Below are 22,057 nucleotides of genomic sequence, written 5' to 3'. Positions count from 1 at the left end.
GCCAGCATCAACGTATGGGGGCTTCTTAAGGGGAGGAGGATGTGGGGAGCACCCGCCTCCATTCCCTCCCGCGTACCCCCGGCGTCCCGTTCGCACGTGGCGACGGGTCGCGCCGGCGTAGACATGGGAGAGAGGCACTACGCGCCCTCCCTTTCTCCGTCGCTGTGATGACGCGCGTACCCCTCTTCCCCTACGCGGCTCACGGGAAAGGGAAACGTATCCGGCGGGCGAGGAGGACTTCCCCTCGCAAAAAGGTAAAAAAGCATAAGAGCGCGCCACCGGGGGAGACTCGCTCTCTTGGGACGCCGACACCTTGGACCGCCTGGACGACAGCACCTGCCGCATCCCGTGAGTGACCTCGTTTGTCTGACCCACCCAGGCAACGAGGCAAGCCTATTTACGACTATTACTGAGAGGACGTCCCTCTGCGAGTGTTTGCTATTGCTAATAGTAATAAACGTTGTTACCGTTGACACCGCTGGTTGCCTTATTCGTCCGAACCCGGCGTAGCCGCCATTCCCGCGCTACGGGTTGGGAGTACCACGAAGCGACTGCGTGGGGCTAGATCCGGAGCTCGCCTTCAGCCCTAGCCGCACGCAGAGTGGAACCCCCACAACGGACAGTAAGCTGATCGGTCTATAATTTTTCAAGTCTTTGGCGTCCCCTTTCTTATGGATTAGGATTATGTTAGCGTTCTTCCAAGATTCCGGTACGCTCGAGGTCACGAGGCATAGCGTATACAGGGTGGCCAGTTTCTCTAGAACAATCTGACCACCATCCTTCAACAAATCTGTTGTTACCTGATCCTCCCCAGCTGCCTTCCCCCTTTGCATATCTCCCAAGGCTTTCTTTACTTCTTCCGGCGTTACCTTTGGGATTTCGAATTCCTCTGGACTAATTTCTCTTCCATTATCGTCGAGGGTGCCACTGTTACTGTATAAATCTCTATAGAAATCCTCAGCCACTTGAACTATCTCATCCATATTAGTAATGATATTGCCGGCTTTGTCTCTTAACGCATACATCTGATTCTTGCCAATTCCTAGTTTCTTCACTGTTTTTAGGCTTCCTCCGTTCCTGAGAGCATGTTCAATTCTATCCATATTATACTTCCTTATGTCAGCTGTCTTACGCTTGTTGATTAACTTCGAAAGTTCTGCCAGTTCTATTCTAGCTGTAGGGTTAGATGCTTTCATACATTGGCGTTTCTTGATCAGATCTTTCGTCTCCTGCGATAGTTTGCTGGTATCCTGTCTAACGGAGTTACCACCGACTTCCATTGCACACTCCTTAATGATGCCCACAAGATTGTCGTTCATTGCTTTAACACTAAGGTCCTCTTCCGGAGTTAAAGCCGAATACCTGTTCTGTAGCTTGATCTGGAATTCCTCTATTTTCCCTCTTACCGCTAACTCATTAATCGGCTTCTTATGTACCAGTTTCTTCCGTTCCCTCCTCAGGTCTAGGCTAATTCGAGTTCTTACCATCCTGTGTTCACTGCAGCGCACCTTGCCGAGCACGTCCACATCTTGTATGATGCCAAAGTTAGCGCAGAGTATGAAGTCTATTTCATTTCTAGTCTCGCCGTTCGGGCTCCTCCAGGTCCACTTTCGGCTGTCCCGCTTGCGGAAGGACGTATTCATTATCCTCATGTTATTCTGTTCCGTAAACTCTACTAATAACTCTCCCCTGCTATTCCTAGTGCCTATGCCATATTCCCCCACTGCCTTGTCTCCAGCCTGCTTCTTGCCTACCTTGGCATTAAAGTCGCCCATTAGTATAGTGTATTTAGTTTTCACTCTACCCATCGCCGATTCGACGTCTACATAGAAGCTTTCGACTTCCTGGTCATCATGACTAGATGTAGGGGCGTAGACCTGCACAATCTTCATTTTGTACCTCGTATTAAGTTTCACAACAAGACCTGCCACCCTCTCGTTAATGCTATAGAATTCCTGTATGTTACCAGCTATATTCTTATTAATCAGGAATCCGACTCCTAGTTCTCTTCTCTCCGCTAAGCCCCGGCAGCACAGGACGTGCCCGCTTTTGAGCACTGTATAGGCTTCTTTCTTTGGTATATGAACCTGGCAACGTTTAACGCTAGAACGTTATCTAGTGAGGCGAGTCTAGCAGTGCTATTGGAGGAATCAGAGGGCAGTAAATGGGATATAATAGGGCTCAGTGAAGTTAGGAGGCCGAAAGAAGCGTTGGCGACAATTCTCGTCAAACGCGCGGACACAGCTGAGGAGGCCGCTACAGCACTCGCCACCCATACAAGCGAGGATTCCATAGTGGTCACCGACTCTCAAACAGCCGCACGCAACTACATCAAGGGCAGGATCTCCATCAAAGCGATCAACATACTGAAAGGTGGCGACACTCCTCTCCCCTACGCCTGCATCATGTGGGTTCCGGGACACAAGGTACTCGAGGGGAATGAAGCGGCACACACCGCGGCCCGTGCAAGCGTCAACCGGGCCTCCCCCAACGATATTCTAGACATGTTCCACCCACCCAAATTAGAGGAGCAAACGGAAACAATACCGCTAACTTATCAAGCACTACTTAAGAACTATCGGCTTGGACGCAGGGTATGCCCTTCACCACATCCAAAACTAACGAGAAACGAAGGCGACTCCAGAGGAATACCTTTACCCACGGAAGCTAACTGCATCATTTCCACCCGACGCTATACAGCTACACCTGTCCACACTGCAACGTGCCATACACCCTGGCGCACCTCCAACTGCAAGGCAAGAACACCCGAGCAAGCAACACAGCGACACAACTAGTAGCAGCAGACGCAGACCCAAACCTCCTCGCTGAACTGGGAGGCTGTGATCTCCAAGCCGGACCTGGTCGAACAGCGCGAGCTCGTCGCCCGAGCCCGGAGGGCGATCCAAGCCAGAGGGTTTCCTGGAATAAGGGACCCTCCCACCTCGACTGACCAGTCACTGCTTCAAATAAAGGTTTCTGTAGTCATCAAACAAATGATATGTCATAGCTATAACGCCTTAAGGCTTCCACCATTCGGAATAACAGAACACAGTTTCGACAACCTATACTTGCGCTTAATAACTGTACATCCAAATCGGTTACCCGTCTCTACTAAGACATTCTATATACTGTCATACCTGAACGAGTTAGCAAATGAAGTTACCTTTCTGCGAACTTTTTTGTAACAATGCAGCTTGCGCGGAAAACCACCAGGAAAATTAACGCGAAAGCAGCAAGATAAGGTCAATTTTTTTCCACGCGGTGGCAGCAGTGTGCTTGCACGACCGCAAGGTAAGAAAATTCTCTCGCCATCCCGGCCCTGCGAAAGTGTATGTTGAGCGAAGCTGTTGAAAACCACCACTACCACGGCTGAGGAGGGGGGGGGGGAGGGGGGTATGCAATGTTTTATTGCTTTAGAGTTTTAGAGTATAGGTAGTAATCGTAATTGACAGTAATGATAGTAATGGGAGTAATGGTAATTTTGACAGCACGCCGCCACCAATAGCGGTGCTGCATCAACTTCGAAATCAGTTGCCACGCTGGTTATTTTGTATAAGAATGGCTACAGGGACGTTACGCTCTACGTCGCAAGCTTCCGTCACCTGGCGCAACAATAAGTTACGGAGTTTTACGTTCCAAAACCACAATCTGATTATGAGGGACGCCGTAGTGGGAGACAGGAAACTTGGACCCCCTAGGGTTCTTTAACGTGCACCTAAATCTATGTACCCGGTGACGCAACAGTAATCTTTGCCCGGAAACGTATGCACAGAGCGCTACGTGCTCCGCATTGTAATCAGGAACGCCTTATCATCAATCGTGGTTCGCATTATTGCTTTCAGCTTGTTCTTTAGGGAAACTTATACTGTCGTGTATGTTGTATGCGTGATTCCAAAGAACGAATGTATTGTTCACTTTGCTGATTGCTTGTAGCCTCTGCCTTATGGGGTTATGAGCGAATGTATTTTTTTCTTTCTTACGATGGTAGGAGCCATTGCAGATGACAATTCCTGCTAACGGACGGACACGAAAAAGGCCGACCACCGAGAGTCTAGCAGCTTCATTGTAAAAGCGTTCTTGCTTGACTCGAGAAAACTTACTATGTCTCGTATTGGTTTCTATGCAAGCCTAAGTATTTTGTCCAGTAGTCACCTCTCGGTACATGCTCTCGACTTGTTCAAGTATATGAAACCCGTCTTGTGTGTTGAGCTCATGTAGGTAGCTTGTTTGTTCATTTTTGAGTAAAAATCACTCACCAGTCTACAATTTATTTGCGCAGTAAAATAGGTGTCAGCCAGAGGGCAATACATATTGGTAAGCTATTGCAACTTGCCTGCTCCATTCGTTAACAACTAAGGTTTACGCGCTCTTTCAGACAGAAAGTCTTTTACTACATCTCTGTGTAAACAATAAAAAACTATCCAAATGTGTCGCATTTAGTCAGCGCATTATGGCAATGGTAGAGAGGAAGAGCAGGTAATGTGTATTTCGGCTCCGAGCGTGTCGTAGACGCATAAGTTTCCCTCGTATTCACAAGCGATGCTTCACTTCCACTTCTACACCAAAAGCTCTTTGAGTATGGCGTTTCGCTAGGCAAACCATCTAGGACTCGAGACCCTCCTAAAATGTCGTCTTCAACAATCCCATGGTCGTAGGAGCTACCGGGAATCACTCCTCGAAGACAGTCAGTGTCTAAACAGGACTACCCTAATACCACTTGTTTACCTCTTCAGCTTTTGATGATCGACGCCAGTTACCTACAGACCTGCGGTCTCGATAACAAACCCTCAGATCTCCGAATTCGTCGCCTTACGCACCGGCAAAGTCTTTTGGAAGGCTGCGACAACGGCGTATTGATACTGCTGTGCCGAGAGAGATTGTTCGCGCTGCCCGACCACTTGAGGCGACCAACGGCTAGTTCCGTTACGGGTCTTCCGCACTTGAACCGCTTTATGAGACACATTTTTACCGATTAAAGAAAATATCTAGTCTTTGAGTGACGTCTAAAGAACTTCTTTGTAGTACACCACTGTAGTTAGCAGTCTCCCAGAGATTATCGTGCACCGTCTCTTCCAGGGAGACAGTTTACAAATGTGGCAGCCTTCGCTCAATAATGAGGGAAAAATTGGCAGTGGCTTAACTCGGCTATGTCAGGATATACGTCGCGAAAGCTAAAACATAGCATGGTCAGCCTTGGTTAACTTTGATTGCAAATACAGATTAGTCTGGTTGTCTAGCTATGTTGCGGCGTTTACCCAGTCGTTCTGCGCGCTGTTCGTCTGTTTCGTGGACGATTCGTTTCCTCTTCATCTCGTTCCGATGTCAATTCCAGGCCTCCTCCTGCTTATCAGAATTGTCGACGTCCATGCTGCCACATCAACTGTAGTTGCGGCACACGCGACCTCTCCTTCTCAATCCCCCGACATGTTATCAGGCATGCGACGCAGCTGGCGAAGCGAGCGGAGGCGAACGCAACGACGAGGAACTCGCTGTGACGTTATGTGCCTCCTGGGAGCACCGCCACGGCGAAATCACAAGTTCACGGCCAGTAAAGCTTTCGCTTTAAAATACCACTGCGGGTAAACCTAGCTAAGCCAGCTCCAGGTTTTACCCTGTCCGAGCAACTTGTACTCATATAAATCGCTACGCACTAACGCAAAGTACTAAGCCATTTTTAGTGTGAATAGCATTATTTGAATACTCCAGGTGTTCTGAGCCTATCTATCTATCTATCTATCTATCTATCTATCTATCTATCTATCTATCTATCTATCTATCTATCTATCTATCTATCTATCTATCCATCCATCCATCTATCTATCTATCTATCTATCTATCTATCTATCTATCTATCTGCTCTTACGCCGACTCATTGGTCCAAGATGTCGACTTGCGTGGTCCACCAGGCATGTGCTCCTGGTCGTGATGCCATCGTGGTCGTCTCGTCGTCGTCATTCCTGCTTTTTGATCGTATTCTCGTCATGTCGTCGTCGTCACTCCTTCTACCCCACACCCAGTGGCACAAACTGTCATCGCTTGGGCCACTAGGTATGGGCTCGTAGTCGTGATGCCACCGTGGTCATTGCATTGTCGTCGTTCCAGCTTTCTCACCCGACTCTTGTCATGCCGCCGTCCCCACGACATCTTTGTCACACCATGGCCGTCATTCCGTCACAGTCACACTGTCGTCTTATCATTATCATCCCATCAGTCGCATTACCCCATAGTCATCATGGCGTCGTCGTCATACTGCTTTCATCGTTCCATTGAGGTCAATCCTGGTCATTTCATCGTAATCATACTGTCGTCATTCAATGGTATTATACCGCCCTTACCATGCTCTCATCGTCAGAGTCGCACCTTGCATCCGTTGTCAGACTGTCATCGTCATGCCGTCATGGTCGTGCCACCGTTGCCACACTATTTTCGTCATGTCATCGTCGTCATTGCGTCGTTGTCAGGCCAACGCTATCATGTTTCCGTTGTCATACCGTCGTCGTTATGCTGCCGTGGTCATGCCATTATTGCAATTCGAGTTTCTTCATCCAGTTGTCGTCATACCGTCATCGTCACGCCATCGTCGTTGCCCTCTCAGTGTCCTCATGTCGAAGTCGTCACGCGGTTGTCGTTGCACCATCGACTTCATTCCTTCATCATCATTTCATCGTCACTGCATCGACGTCATACAGTCCTCTTCATGCCGCCATGCTCGTGGCTGATCTTGGTAAGAGAGTGCCATAGTAAAATGGGGGGATATCGGACTATGTGCCATATAGCCGAAGCAATGAAAGCTGCGGAATTATGCATATATGTGTTAAAAGTCGCAGTTCCGCCCGAAAGGCGAAGCTTCGATTGAGACAGCAAATAAGTAGAGAGCTAGCAATACGAAGTAAGGATATTAGTTTTATCAGCCGTATAAATTTGCAAGCATCGGTATACTAACTAAATTAGCGAGCATGGTGTCATGCGCGCAAAGAAAACGTGAACACATATCTCACTTGATGAACGCTCACACTCGCTGTCAAAACGCTGTAGTAAGAATGCGCAACAGCAGCAGCAAGCGAATTGACATTCGTTTTGCCTGTCGCTTGAACGCGAACTAAGCGGCGAGAAAACAGCGAACTCCAAACTATGAGCACTTAGCGATCTTTGTCCCCACCGCAGATTACGTCCAAGATAGGGCCCACGTGGCCACCGCCGGAATAGAACGCACCCCCTCCCTCCCCTGCCCTTGGTGCCTTTGCGCGCAACGGAAGACGGCGCGCTTCCTCCCTTGCGCGTGCGAGATTGAGCCACCATAGTCGGCTCACCCTCGCACGCTTTCACACGCACGCATACGGCATACGGTGCGCGGTGAAGATGTTATTGCCCTTCGACCTAATGTTTCGGAACATCAGGGCAACGCCGACGGTAGAAATGCGCCTGAATGGTCCATATATTTGCTATCGCAATATTAAACGTAACTTGAGAAATACGGTCTGTCGCTAAATCGGTCGACTGTTATTCACGTTACCGTCGAAAGTCATCGTAACATAAATTTTGTCGTAACTTTTAGAGTGCAGCTCCTAAACGACCGTTTACGCGTTCAGAGGCGTCGGCGTCGTCGCCGTCCGCGTAATCAAGCGAACTATCTATTGGCACTGGGAAGGATGAAAGGGAGCGAACGCGGAGTGCAGCGGAGAGTGAATGACCGTGATAGCGAAGAGAGCAAGAGGAGAAAAGTGGAGGAAGGCACAGGCGAAGCATGAGCAGGAAAGTGGAGAAGGCGAGTAGCTGCCGAGAAAAAACAGGGCTGCATGAGCGGAAGTCCCTCCGCGGTGGCGAAAAGGTGGCGCTAGTGTCCCTGTATAAGTAAAGTCCCTTGATAATTTGAAAGTACTGCCACTCTTTGAACTCTGCCGCTGCCGCGAGACCTCCTCGTCTCCTCCTCGCCCCTTGCGCGTCCCCCCCCCCCCCACCGCGACAACCACTTTTACTCCCGTTTTCTGCACAATTGGTCACCCTGCTGTTGCCCTTGGAAACGCGCGGATTTTCCGTTTTGCTCGTGTTTGTCTTTTCCGTTCGCGCTATTTTTCTCCTCCGCTCGGCTTGCTTGGCGCTTTATCTCGGCGTAGCGAACGTTGTACGCTGTGTATCCTGCTCTATGCGCTAACGTTATGCCTGGATGTTGCGCATATAACTGCAGCAAGAAGCATGAAGATGGTCATGTATCATTTATGATGCCACAAGCAATGCATGACGGCTTGCGCAGGAAGCAGTGGCTGCGTAACATTGGCCGAAAGAACTTTGTTCCGACAAAGAACAGCGTTGTTTGCGAGCTGAGGCGTATTTCTTATTGCTCGTAGCAAAGCATCCAGTAATGCTGCATTTCTTTTTTCATTCTTCCGGCCTGCTCACCAGCATTTTTGTTGCAGCAATTTGTACGTTGCATAAAAATGCGGTTGTCCTCAGTATATTTAATAGTCTGCGACGGCTTCATCACCTCGGACTTCGCCAACTGTCGTTATTCAGTCAGAAACGCAGCACTATAAATTCTGCTTTCCGCTCTGAACAATTATGTGTGAATATACAGCTGCTCGGTCGCACTTCTCGCGACTGTTTGGATCCGTTGCCTGTTTTACTGAAAATTGAAATGGCGGCTTCTAGAGGAGCTATTATTTCTAGCTTATGTCGATCTGTGCATCAGTAAGATACAATGAATGCAAGCCCTGAAAAAATTAGTGACAAGTATGCACGTGGTATTGCAGGTGATGAGCGCTAGCTAGACCACATAGCTTTTTTTTATGTTTTAAGGTGAAAGCCTTTAGATCTGTATGTTTCAAGGTCGCGTTCTGTACACAAGATATCAGTGACCGAAGGAAGGCCAGAGGCGACCCGTAGCATGTCCACCTCTGTTTTTGCCATCGGCGCTGCCATCGATTATTGCCATCGAAATTTGGCGCGATGCCAATGTCGTGTCTCGTTTACGGCTGCGCCTACCGTGACCATCCCAGCAGGGCAATGCGGATTTTCCGATTTCCACCGGTAAAACGCGATCGAAAGCGCCGTGAAGCCTGGATTAGGTCTGCACTTTGCGACAGGTATGTATTGGCATATGCAGTTTAGCTCTCTGTTTTTCGTGTTACTCACTCCTACGAATAATCTCGGCAAAGACGCAAATGTATGTTTGAGCTAGCGAAACAAACGATCTCTGAGCTCGCGCGACCTGGTTGAGTAAGTAAGTAAGTATTTTATTTACAGTAAGCAATATACAAAGATCACTGCTAGGGTAGGGGCTAAAGGCAATCAAGCCGGACAAAGGTCCCTGTCCCTCCGCTATTCGTGGCAGCTCACACGCTTCGAGTTCAACAGAGTCGAAAAAAGGATTGCAATACATCAGTTTCAGGAAAATGGGCTACTAGCAACTTGCAAGAGTACACATAACAAATTACATAAACAATGGAAAAACTTTACATAACATCTTTAAGTAATCGTGCAGAAGAGGTCGCACACGCCGAAATACACAGCTACACAAGATAAATTCCAAATAATTGGAAACGTAGAATGTATGCGGATGCAATGAAATTACATTATACATGGAAACACTCAGAATACTAATTCGTGAATGATTTAACCATTAGTCGAGGCATTAAAATCCACAAGTTAATGTTGATACTGTATACATGTCGTAATTATTAAGTTCTTTGCTGGTTTTTTCAATGCTGATCTAGCTACTATGCTACTAGCTTTAAAGTTCAATCTATCTGCAAGGATATTCACACCATGATGGGTCTGGTAAGCAGCACTTTGTTTTCCATAATTAAATCTTACTTTAGGTGCTCGTATACTTTGTTCTCGTAAACAGTAGTATGGTTTTTCGATGCGGCTTTGTTCATATAAGTTATTTTGTTGAATTACATTGAGCAATTTCAGATAGTACAACTGATCAAACCTGAGCATGGAATGTTTCATGAACAGTGGAGCAGTTGGCAGGTCTTGTAATTTTCCCTGTGCTTTTCGAAACAGCGCAATATTTTCTTCTGCACAGTAATAAGTCTATGGTAATTTCTTTGTGATGTTGTTCCCCAGACTAATATCCAATAGGTCACCTTAGAATGAAAGAGGGTATAGTACATATTTAGTTTTAACCTTAATGGTATGAAGTGTACTGTTTTGTGAAAACAACCAACTATTCACGTTAAGGCGGTAATCAGGTGATTTACATGTGTGTTCCAGTGTAATTCGCCCTGAAACCATACACCGAAAAATTTTTGTTCCCTAACATGTGTAATACAATTTCCTTCAAATGTGACACTTATTTTACTTATAGGCTTGTCCATAGGTCGGAATATCATATAGGTTTTTTTTTTTTTGCATGTAAGCACAGCTTATTTTGCCTTAGCCATTTTGAAAGATGCCTTAAATAGTTATTTACACTGACTTCAAGTGATATTAAATTGTCTGATGAAAACGTTTGTATGGTCAGCGTACATAATAAGTTCAGGGGAATCAGGAATTTTTACAATATCATTTATGTAAGCAAGGAACAATAGTGGCCCCGATATGGACCCTTGGGGGGCTCCTTGATTTAACTTTATCTTTGTAGACATTGTGCTACTAATTTGCACAAATTGCTAGTGATCGTCAAGGTAACTTTTGAAGAGTTGAAGTGCGACTCTACGCACTCCATATCTCGATAATTTATGAATTAATAGTTGGAATTGTATGGAGTCAAATGCTTTTTGAAGATCAAAAAAGAGCCCAAGAGTGTATTTTTTCTTTTCCATATGGTCGATTATCTTATCTTTGATATACAATAGAGCTTGTTCCATTGACTTATTTTTTTGAAACCGATATTGACTCTTTGTTATTATTTGATGTTTATCAAAAACGGATGTAAGTCTATCGTAAATTACTCCTTCAAATATTTTGATATTGGTGGAAGCACAGATATTGGTCGACAGTTTGCCAAACTATTGATATCACCGCTTTTATGTTTTGCAGTGACTTTTGCCACCTTTAACTGATCCGGAAATACACTGGTAGTGAGGGTGAGGTTAATATAGGTCAATACATCACATATCAATGGCGATATCAATTTCAACTCATCAGAGCCCTGCTACAACAATATCTTTAAGCTTTCTGATTAAGTTTCCTACTTCAACCGGATCTGTGGGTACCAAAAAAATAGAATAAGGCACAGTATACTTATCAGCAGTTGGGGCACTTTCAGTATTTCCATATATATATATATATATATATATATATATATATATATATATATATAAAGTGTTTAAAAAGTGTTCGTTCATGACATTGGCCAACCTTTCGCCGCTGAGTGTTCGGCCATTATTGTTAGGTCCTGTGTCCTATGACAGCCTTTATTCCTGTTCGTAAACTCGTTTATGACATCCCATAATTTCCTTTGATTGTTGTAAATGTTTTCAAATAACTTTTCATAGTAGTTCGTTTTAGCCTTCCCTATGTCTGAAGTTACAACATTTCTATATGTCTTGTATTTAGTGAACGCATCTGTCTCTCTCAAGTGGATGAAATCGTGGTACAACTTATTCTTTATTTGAATGCGCCTGTAAAGATCAGAATTTATCCAAGGCTTTCTGCATTCTTTATTTATATCACGTGAGAACTTCTGAACTGGAAATGTTGCGTCATAACTAGCACGCAACAGCTTTAGGAAGGCGTTATAAGCTTCATCGGGGTTATTTTGTCAATAAACAGTGCTCCAATCTAGGTTCTGAACTAAAAGCGAAAGCGAAGTGCTTTTTTTATCGTCTCTGTGAATCCGTCGTTAGAAGGCCGTTATTTCGCATCTTCCCACCGTGAACAGACTTGCAGCTTTATAAACGCTCAGCGAATGCTTGTGATGTCAGCGCAGTTATCTGTCGGAGCCAAGCTCACCTGCACTGCCGCGCTGACGTGGTAAACATCGTGCCCTGTGGAAGTAGCTGATTGTGCTAGTTAACAATCGTTGCTAGTTGCCCTTTCATCATTCTTGTCGACAGCAAGTAAAGTCATATTTACTTGCAGAAGCCTTTTATGTTCGTTTAGCGAATCGGTATGCACTACGGAATGCACTAAGGCTCATTTTCCTGTGCGGAATCTTCTGGAGTCATGTGGCGCCTCTTATTGTGTAACTGACACATTTCAGGGGCGCCTTCGCTGTCGCGCAGACATCTGGACTTCATACTGACACGTGTACTTGTTTATGTTTTTCGGGTGACCGCTTCTCACCGTCAAACAAATGTTATCGCTCAGCGCGGGACGCGCCCGCATGTATCGCAAGTTTCTCGAATCTTATCGATCGTTTCATCCGCTGTCTGTCGTCACCGAACCTTGTATAACCTCATAGCATGTATGCACGACGCGAACGGTGTAGAAGTTTCTGGAAGGCACGCGGTCACCAACGATTACTCTCTAACGTTCGATGGCTGGTGTATAAAAGTCGACGCGCTTGACTGGAGGATCAGATTTTCGGCGATTGCCGACTGTGTTCGCCGCTATCGTTGTGCTTTAAGTGTAACCTGTTTTTGTGGGCACAGTTTTGGGGCAATAAAAGTTAGTTTCGTCATTCTCGGTATTGCTACTGTGTTCTTTGCCGTCACTACTACGTGACAATACCGACGCTGTTTGTGTACACGCACCAGTTCAAAAAAGAAAGGACGCGGTCAGCCGCTATGTTCGTACAGCGGCGCGATCTAAGAGGAAAACAGGCACCTCACAAACAGGGAGTATCACTGATTTTGGTCATTCTCACCATTTTTTGTATTTTTGTAGATGTACACACACTTTATGTGGGTGAAAAACGTATGCAACTTGCCATTCTGTGGGCCTCCCCACTGCCTGTGTATGTATACGTAGGCACACGTACGTATACGTACTTACACGGCACACCATAACGCAAGACATGCAGTGGTGAAACGTGATATTCACCCCATGAAATACAACTCATGCCCTATTTGACTCATGTGTTTTTGTGCATACTCACACCGTTTTATTACTTATTCACTTCACGCCACAGGTACAGCGGTTTCAGGCCAAGGAGGAGCCTGTAAAGCGTTGCCGAAGCTCTTCTTCTAGCCGTTCGTCAAGCTGAAGAAACCTCCGGGTACAAAGTATTCACCAACGGGCTCGATCGCTAGCTGGCGATGACAAAATATGACTGCGCGTGCCCGTTGTTTCGATCTTTTCTCACACGCTGCCTGTTTGGCCGTGAGTCTCGCGTGGGGCGGCTATCGCGGCGCACAGCGGCACCTACCAAATTGTGTCTCGTAGCCACCGCGCGATGGCGCCACAATGCATCGCAAAACACTGGGAGGACGCTGCCTTTCGCACCGCCGAGGCAGAAGCTCATCGGGGAGCAGTGTTTCATCGGAGAGGAAAACGTGCCGTTCGACAATGAACGTCCTTGACGCCAACTTGGGCAACTTGGCATGTGCCACTGGCAACGTGCCGTTCTACAATCACGAAAAGGATTCCTTAAATTTCTGTGATGTTGAACACAATCGAACCCACGTCACAAGAGTTCCTCGTGGACAAAGTGGTGATTTGGGCAAGTTGATTATGCATTGTCAATGTGGCAAGAAATTTTGCTCCAGCTACGAAGTCATCACCACCGGAATCGTCTACGTTCTGTGCCAAAGTTTTCGCTAAAGTTGACGCCACTTTTTTCTAAGGACGTCTAAAGAATCCTTTGGCTTGGCCCGAAGTTCACCACGCCGCCCAATACAACGCCATCGGAGATGCTGTCACTCCTGCGACGTGTGTCGAGTACGGCGTCGGAGAGTGAGGCGCAAAAATGTATCTCCCGATATGTGGACAGTTTAACTCAGTGTAAGCCCTCAACATCAAGTGTGTCGATCAGTGTCCCAAATTAACTTAAAGATAGTTCTTGTCTGTTACAGTCAGCTAAAGAGGCCGGATTTGCTATTATGATCTGTAACCTGTTAAAGACGAAATACGTTGAAGCCGCAGGCTTAGTTTTTAATTGTTATTAGAATGCCTCTCTTGCAAGGTTGAGTCTGAGGCTAGAAAGCTGTGCATTAAACTCAACCTAACCAAGCTAGATAAGACAATAGAAGCAGGGAAAGAAAACTCCTTAAGCGCATTTTTCAGTGCGAAAACGTGTTTTTATTCAAGGAAAGTTGAAATTGCCCGAAAGCAATGATCCTTTCAGAGCAAAATCGTGAAATTATATGGGTCAGTTTCTTGAAGTGGAAACTTACAGTAGGTAGCCTTTTCAGTTCTTGCCAAAGATTTGTATTATACCCGACCGCATAAAGACATTCTAGTTTAAGAAAGCACCGATTCCACTGGAGCGGTTGTCTTTCTAAATGCTGCTGGTACATTTTACCTGTACATACGTCGAGTGGTATCGAAGCGTCTTTTTGCAGAAGCGGGGAATCTTCATTGGCTCATGCGTAGCAGGGGCACATAGCGATCTGTCTTCAGGCTAGCTATATTGGCACCTTTAAAGCAAAGTATATATGCTTCTAATGTTTTAGAACTTTCTATATTTGTCGACGATTTTCCAGTGATTTTAGACAATACTTCTCTCCCTTTTGAGCATGAAGTGTCTAACATTTTAGTGGTCATTGAGCAGGTTTGAACGCCTCTAGAAATATTTTCTTAAGTGCCTGTAAGTAACTCGATCAAGTTTTTAGATCTCAAGCTTTATTTTTTTAGTGACAACGTATGCTGCAGTTATGAGCCAAGAGCTGTTAGACCGCTTCTACCTTATAACACAGCGCATACAACATTGCTAAAACGCAGCATGGCAAATCTGTTCTATACAAACGCTCTCAATAAGTTGTGTCGCCATATGCTTGATGTTTCCTCTTCAAAGCAGACAGAGCGTCTCACGAAAGCAGGTTTTCCAGAACATGTGCTTGCGTCCAAAGCAAAATGGATTCTGAAATTAATCAGTAATAGCTGCGCTGGTATTCTGAATGATAGACGACCATTTAACAGGGAAAGTCAGAAGGTTGCTGTCACAATCCGCCCGGGTTCGTGAACAAGGGAGGGCTCGAGGCACCCTCCGTTAGGCAGACGCTCCGCAGCATGGTGGTGACGAACGATGACTGACCACCGAGCAGGGGTGTTCGCCGGTGTTTATTGGGTGCGGTGACCAATGTTGCCTCCCCAGCCTGGCAGGCCACCGAGCATGGCGGGCCAACGAAGATTTTGCCCGAGGGGGCGTCACATGATTGTTACAGTTGCTCTTTCGCCCTATATTTATAGGCTGTCGCACAATCTCAGAAGGGTCGGTTAACGAGTGGGAATAAAAATACAGTTTTCGGTGCCTATAAAATTTTGACGTTTGTGCAAGATGACAGATCTCTGCACAGAGACGCCCTCCAGATGCACTACAAAACATACGAAGAAATACATACAACGCAAACAGGCTGTGATATATGAGACCTCCACTCTCTTGTGGAAAAAAGCTACGTTGGTCAGGCAGGGCAGTACCTTAGAGAACATCTCAAAGAGCACCAATCATAGACATTAAAGAAATAATGACGGTCATTTTGCCATTCACTGCAGGGATTGCCTTTTCAAGTACGAGTTACTAGAACGTTCAATAGTAGGCCTGATCGAGGACAAATGCGCTAAGGAAATCATCGAAGCCATGGCGATAGGACAGTTAGGTGACAACTGTGTAAAACATGCATTCCCTTTCGCTTTCCAACAAAAATTATTTACCTGGAGAATTGTGCGCACCGAATGTGGGCGTACCATGTCTTCCATATTAGCACATGTTTTGCTTTGAAATAAATGAGCTGTAGGTAGCGCTTCGCGCGTCCTCCACGCCGTTTCTGTGTCCGCGTCTACTCATGCCAAAACGATTTCGCTTAAGAGGAAGCTTTAGCTCGAGCCCAGCTCCGACGGGGCCTATTCAAATACATGTAAAACGCAAAAACGCTTTATACTGAGATAACCCCTGCACCGATTTTATTGAAATTTGTTGCATTTGAGAGAGAATGTTAAATTCTAGTGACTGTTGCAAGCGGAATTTCGATTTAGATCCTGAATTTTGTTAAAAAGATTTTCAAAAATTTGAAAGTTTGAAAAAATAGAAGCACGAAGTTTACAAATTCATAGCTCCGCGTCAAGAACAGATATCGTGGTTCTGTAAACGGCATCCATTAGATCAACAAAAGCGACAAATTCATCATGTTATTGCAGCAAGCACGCGACGCCCCCTCAGGCATAATGCTCGTTCTCCCGCTAGGCTCGGCAGGCAACATTGGTCACCGCACCGCAATAAACACCGACGATCACGGCTGCTCGATGGTCAGTCATCGTTCAGCACCACCAAGCTGCGGAGCGTCCGTCTAAAGGCACATTCACACCGAAAGCGGCGCGTCTAAGCGGACAAGCGGATTTTCAAAGCAATGAGGCGGCGAGCGCCCGCGCCTGTTCAGACCAGCCGCGTTGTCTGGCTATCCGCGCCGCCGGGAAGGCGGGGCACCTCGCAATTTCTTTAGCAATTTCAGGGACGTGCCGCCATCTCGCGGCACTTTGGGTTTGTACGCGCACTTTCGATATTTTTTTCGTCGTGGGTCGGCGCGCTCCCGTCCGCTATCAACCTCTGCAAAATGATGAGCTCAGACGAAGAAGACGAGATCGTTGGCATTTTACTCGCCACTTGTCTAGTTGATTTTTAAGATTTGTTACAGCGCAACACAAAACAAGGACAAAAGAAGGTATAAAGCGATGACACGGTGCCGTGTCGTCGTTTTATACCTTCTTCTGTCCTTGTCTTGTGTTGCGCTGTAACAAACCTTACTATGAATCCCAACCAACTGGCCCAACTTGCCGTTTTGACGCTTTTGAATAACAGAAGCAAAAAGCGCAGAGAAAGACATTCGTTTACATTCGTTCACCAGCGCTTCCGCAGTGTCGGGTTCTGATTGGCTGCTGCCAAAGCGGCCAACTTATCCGCACGGAAAAATTCGGTCCGGGAGCGATCCGGCCAAGCGGCCGCGTATTTTCGACAAAGCGGAAAATCCGCGGCCGCTTGGCCGGATCCGCTTGTCCGCTCCACCTCCGATGTGAACGTGCCTTAACGGATGGTCCCTCGAGCCCTCCCTTGTTCACGAACCCGGGCGGATCGTGATACTGGCGACGAGTACTCCCGGATCGTCCCACGCCACCGCGAGCGGCGAAACACCGCCCCCCATTGCTGCCGCCATGCCGCTGTACGGAAGGCTCGAGCTGTTCGAGGGAGATGGGTCCGCCAGGCAAATTTACGAGGAGCAAGTCCACGTGTTCTTCCGGGCAAACGACACATCCGAGATTAAACAGCGGGACATTTTCCTGGCCAGCTGCGGGACCAGTGTCTTCAGCCTCTTGCTCGACCTTCTCAAGCCAGCCACGCCACACGCGCTGGGTGAGCTGCTTGCCATACTGCGCTCGCATTTCAATCCAGCACCGTCCACACTAATGGAGCATTTCCGTTTCAACAACCGGAGCCGCCGGGACGGAGAGACCCTCGGGCAGTTCATTGCTGCGCTACGAGGGTTAGCGAGTGCCTGCGTTTTCGGGGACCAGCTGAACTCGCTGCTCCGGGACCGTTTCGTCTGCGGCATCAACAACCCCGCCATGCATACGCGACCCTGGAGCTTCCCGACCCCTCGCTGGACGACCCCGTGAAGGCAGCGCCGACAATGGAAGCTGCCGCCAAGGACGCCGGTGAGACTTCCCGTGCGACTGGCTCACCGTCGACGGAAGCGGCGGTCAACGAGTTGGCGACAAAGGGCAGTACCTGCGGTCGCTGTGGTGGTGCCCATTCCCCCTCACAGTGCCAGTTCTCTCAAGCACAATGCTTTACGTGCGGTAAAACTGGGCACCTGGCACGTGTATGCCGAAGGGGGAGGACGAACAGCAAGCAGCAGCCTGATTCAAGCCCAAATACCACACAAGCCCGCGGCCAGAGTAGCCGTCGCAAGAGTATGCGGCGGGGGTGTGCGGCAGCAGGCTCAAGTTCTTCCGTGGCCAGGCTCCACGTCGTGGCCGAGAACCCGCCGATTTTCGACATGTGGCACACAGGCTTTGTACCGTCATCTGTGCCGACGTACATGCTGACCGTCAAAATCTGCGGGCACCCCATTTCAATGGAGCTGGACACAGGGGCCAGCGCGTCAGTAATGGCCGGGAAACTCTTGAAGCGTACTTTCCCCGGCGTGTCCGTCGAGGCTTCGGGCGTGATGCTGCGCAGCTACTCCGGGCAACTCTCCCAGGTCCAGGGTCAGGTGACGGTCAGCGTTCGCTTTGGTGATAGGGAGGCAACCCTTCCCCTTTACTTGACAAAGGGGTCGTCGCCGACGCTGCTGGGCCGAAACTGGATTCATGCACTGGGCGTTCGTCTGCCAGAGTACCAGGAAGCCAGCGTGCATGTGGTGCAAGACTTCCCCGCCTCCTGACCGAGTTCAAGTCCCTGTTCCAGCCAGGGGTGGGCATATTTGCCGGCACGACGGCTGGGATCTATGTACCTGAGGGAGCCCGGCCACGTTTTTTCAAGCCTCGCCCATCGCCGTTCGCCCTGAAGGACGGGGTCACCGAGAAGCTGCAATGGTTACAGCGAGAGGGCATCCTAGTACCTGTTAAGACATCTGAATGGGCCGCTCCCGTCGTACCAGCCCTCAAGCGAGACGGCAGTGTCAGGATCTGCGGGGATTTCAAGGTTACCATCAACCGCGTCGCTACCGTAGAGAAGTACCCGCTGCCCCGGATTGAAGATCTCTGGTCAGCATTGTCCGGTGGACAGAAGTTCACCAAGCTCGACCTCAGAGATGCTTACCAGCAGCTGGTGCTCCAGGATGCCTCCCGGAAGTATGTCACAATATCGACAACTTTGGGGCTCTTTCAGCACACGCGCTTACCGTTCGGCGTGGCCTCGGCCCCAGCGATATTACAGAGGGAGATGGACAACCTCTTCAGGGGCATGAGGCACGTGGCGGTGTACTTGGACGACATCCTGGTTACTGGCAGCGATGACGGGGACCACCTGCAGAACCTGCACAACGTCCTGGCACGACTGCAGGACGCCAGCCTCAAGCTCAAGCTGGAAAAGTGCGTTTTCCTAGCCCCCAGCGTCGAGTACTTGGGACATGTCATTTCCCAGGCAGACCTAGCCCCGACTCCCCGCAAAGTTGATGCTGTGCTCAAGGCACCTAAGCCCCAGAACAAGAAGGAGCTTCAGAGGTAGCTGGGGCTCATCAACTTCTACAGGAGTTTTCTGCCGAACCTGTCGGAGCATCTACAGCCGCTCCATCTTCTGCTTCGAGATGGTCAGCAATGGGTCTGGAAGAAGAAGCAGGGCCGGGCCTTCCAGCACAACAAGGAGCTATCCTTGTTGAACAAGGACACCGAGGAACAAGGAGCACCGAGGCATCAGTGCTGGTGCACTTCGATCCTGCTAAGCCTGTCGTCCTTACCGTAGATGCGTCGCCGTACGGTGTGGGAGCCGTCCTGGCACACCGGGACAAAGATGGCTAGGAACGCCCTGTGTCGTTTGCTTCTCGTCGGCTTCATGCTGCAGAGCAACGTTACAGCCAGCTGGACAAGGAAGGTTTGGCCCTCATTTTCGGTGTAGGACGCTTCCACCAGTATCTGTGGGGCCGGAAGTTCGAGGCGGTCACGGACCACAAGCCGCTGTTCGGGCTGCTGGGGTCTGACAAGGCAGTTCCTGTGCAGGCATCACCTCAAGTGGTCCTCTGGGCTTGAGGCTGGCAGCTTACAGTTACCAGCTGGTTTACCGTCCAGGAAACGACTTAGGACCTGCTGATGCCCTGAGCCGCCTGCCCCTGCCAGAGGTGACTGATGCTGTTCCATAACCTGCTGAAGTGCTCATGCTGGAACACTCGTAGCCGGAGGTGCTCTCCAGATCTGCAGTATCTCAAGTGACCAAACGGGACCGAGTCCTGTCTCAGGTGGTCAAGGCAGTGTCCCGTGGAGAGGAATTGCTGCAGCAAGCGTATAGCCACAAGGCCGCTGAGCTGAGCTTGCAGCAGGGCTGCCTACTGTGGGGTTCTAGGGTGGTGATCCCACAAAGTCTCCGGTCCAGGGTTCTGCAGTTGCTGCACGCGGGTCATCCTGGTGTAGAAAAGACCAAGATGGTGGCCCTGTCCCATGTTTGGTGGCCTGGCCTGGACCAGGACATCGCTCACTTGGTGCAGAGCTGCCAAATCTGCCAGCAGCATCAGTGAGCCTCGCGTAATGTGGGAATCCCCCCTGGCCATTCCGACAGAGACCCTGGTCCCGCATACATGTGCATTTTGGGGGACCCTTCCAGGGCCATTACTTCCAGGTGGTGGTGGACACCTTTCCGAACTGGGTGGAGGTTCTACCTGTCACCACTCCATCAGCAGGCGCGACCATTGCAGCGCTACGACAGGTCTTTGCCGCCCAGGGGTTGCCGGATGTCATCGTGTCCGAAAACATTCCTGCTCTCACCAGCACAGAATACCTGGACCCGCCGTGGTTGCTTAGTGGCTATGGTGTTGGGCTGCTAAGCACGAGGTCGCGGGATCGAATCCCGGCCACGGTGGCCGCATTTCGATGGGGGCGAAATGCGAAAACACCCGTGTACTTAGATTTTGGTGCACGTTAAAGAACCCCAGGTGGTCGAAATTTCCGGAGTCCCCCACTACGGCGTGCCTCATAATCAGAAAGTGGCTTTGGCATGTAAAACCCCATAATTAATTTTTTAGAATACCTGGCCTGGGTGACAAAGAACGGAATCCGCCGGATGATGGTTCCGCCGTACCACCCTGCTTCAAATGGTGCAGCCGAGCGGGTGGTGCAAACCATCAAAGACAAGCTCAAGAAGAGCCAGACTGGGGATTTCCGGACGCAGATTGCCCGGATACCGTTTCAGTACCGGACCACGCCTCACGATGTCACTGGCCGTGCCCCCTGTGAGCTCCTGCTGGGTCGGATGGTCAAGACACCCTTGGACGTCCTGCATCCGGACCTCCGAGCCACAGTGCTTTTGAAGCAGCTGAAACAGAAGCTGGCTGCTGACCAAGGGTGCCGTCCCGGGCCTTTGCCAGAGTCGGGAGCTCCAGTTTTCGCCAGGAACTTCCGTCCTGGCCCACCCTGGTCTGCCGGACAGGTGGTGTCTCCTGCCAGCGCTTCATCGCTGCTCGTCCGCATGCCAGACGGCGCCATGTGGCACAGACACGCCGACCATGTCAGGCCTAACCTCGGGACCTTGCCGGCACCCTCGACTGCCACTTCTGAGTTCCAGCCCGCAGGAGGACTAGCGGCAGCACCAGTCGCTTCCAGCGGAGCACCACCCACCTCGGAGGCGGCATCCGTTGCCAGTGGTGCGGCACCCGTTGGACCGGTGTCTAGCCCGGCACCACTCGCAAGGCCGACCACTACGGACCCTCCAGATGAAGCGAGGCTGGCTCAGGCAGCACCCGGCGTTGCCACACCCGACCCATCAACACCGGTGCACAGGCGGAGTACTCGACGGCGGAGGCCACCGGACCGTTACTCGCCTGGATAGCAGGCACCGTCGACCCAGCTAGGGTGGAAGCAGAGCTTCGTATTTTGAACATAGACGTTTGTAGCAAGCTTCTGACGCCCCCTCAGGCATAATGTTCGTTCTCCCGCTAGGCTCGGTGGCCTGCTAAGTCCGGCAGGCAACATTGGTCACCGCAATAAACACCGACGAGCACGGCTGCTCGGCGGTCAGTCATCGTTCAGCAGCACCACGCTGCGTAGCGTCCGTCTAACGGAAGGTGCCTCGAGCCCTCCCTTGTTCACGAACCCGGGTGGATCGTGACAGTTATTTTACATCTTACGTGAATTTGTTATGTTGTTTAGAAGGGTTCTGCGAAAGCTGTATTTCCATATTACTAAATTTTTTGAGATTCATGTGTGACATATCAATTTTGTCCGCTTTAAAAAAATTATAGGGTTTTACGTGCCAAAACCACTTTCTGATTATGAGGCACGCCGTAGTGGAGGACTCCGGAAATTTCGACCACCTGGCATTCTTTATCGTGCACCTAAATCTAAGTACACGGGTGTTTTCGTCCCCATCGAA

This window comes from Dermacentor variabilis, chromosome 7, assembly GCF_050947875.1.
Source record: "Dermacentor variabilis isolate Ectoservices chromosome 7, ASM5094787v1, whole genome shotgun sequence".
In the NCBI taxonomy this organism is placed as follows: Eukaryota; Metazoa; Arthropoda; class Arachnida; order Ixodida; family Ixodidae; genus Dermacentor; species Dermacentor variabilis.
Note: the sequence above shows the minus strand (reverse complement) of the source record.